This window comes from Nomia melanderi, unplaced genomic scaffold (genome assembly GCF_051020985.1).
Source record: "Nomia melanderi isolate GNS246 unplaced genomic scaffold, iyNomMela1 scaffold0713, whole genome shotgun sequence".
Taxonomy (NCBI): domain Eukaryota; kingdom Metazoa; phylum Arthropoda; class Insecta; order Hymenoptera; family Halictidae; genus Nomia; species Nomia melanderi.
In genome coordinates this window covers 4,307-5,000 of record NW_027475827.1, presented here as the reverse complement: position 1 = coordinate 5,000, position 694 = coordinate 4,307, and positions in this window count along the sequence as shown.

Here is a 694-nt window from a genome sequence, read left to right as displayed (position 1 = left end):
CCCGCCACGAAACACTCTCTCGTCGTGGAATCCCCGCGTCGGAGAGTAAAACGCGCGAAGGCTTACTATGAGAGAAGAAATAGTATATGCCGGTGGTTCGCGTGTGTAGGCTCTATACGAAATTGCGATTCAAGAGAGTAGGAAAAGACGCGATGAACCACGATTTCCGTGCGTCTTACGTCTCTCGACGATGGGACGATCCACGCGAAGAGTTGTTACGTGCTCGCGCGAGGTGCGATAGCGTCGATTCGCTTTTCTGTACGGGGAGAAATAGAACGATGAGCTGACTTATCGGGTCTTCGTTGGAATTACCGTCGCTGGCATTGTAAACTCCAGATGACCTTGTGATTCCTTCGTCGGGCACTGGTAAAGGGTGGCGATGATTCGTTCTATAATAGAAATACCCGTCGTAGCGTTTCGGCCTAGTCACCCGCCACGAAACACTCTCTCGTCGTGGAATCCCCGCGTCGGAGAGTAAAACGCCGAAGGCTTACTTATGAAACTTACGTCTCTCGACGATGGGACGATCCACGCGAAGAGTTGTTACGTGCACGCGTATGGTGCGATTGCGTCGATTCGCTTTTCTGTACGGGGAGCAATAGAACGTTGAGTTGACTTATCGGGTCTTCGTTGGAATTACCGTCGCTGGCATTGTAAACTCCAGATGACCTTGTGATTCCTTCGTCGGGCACTG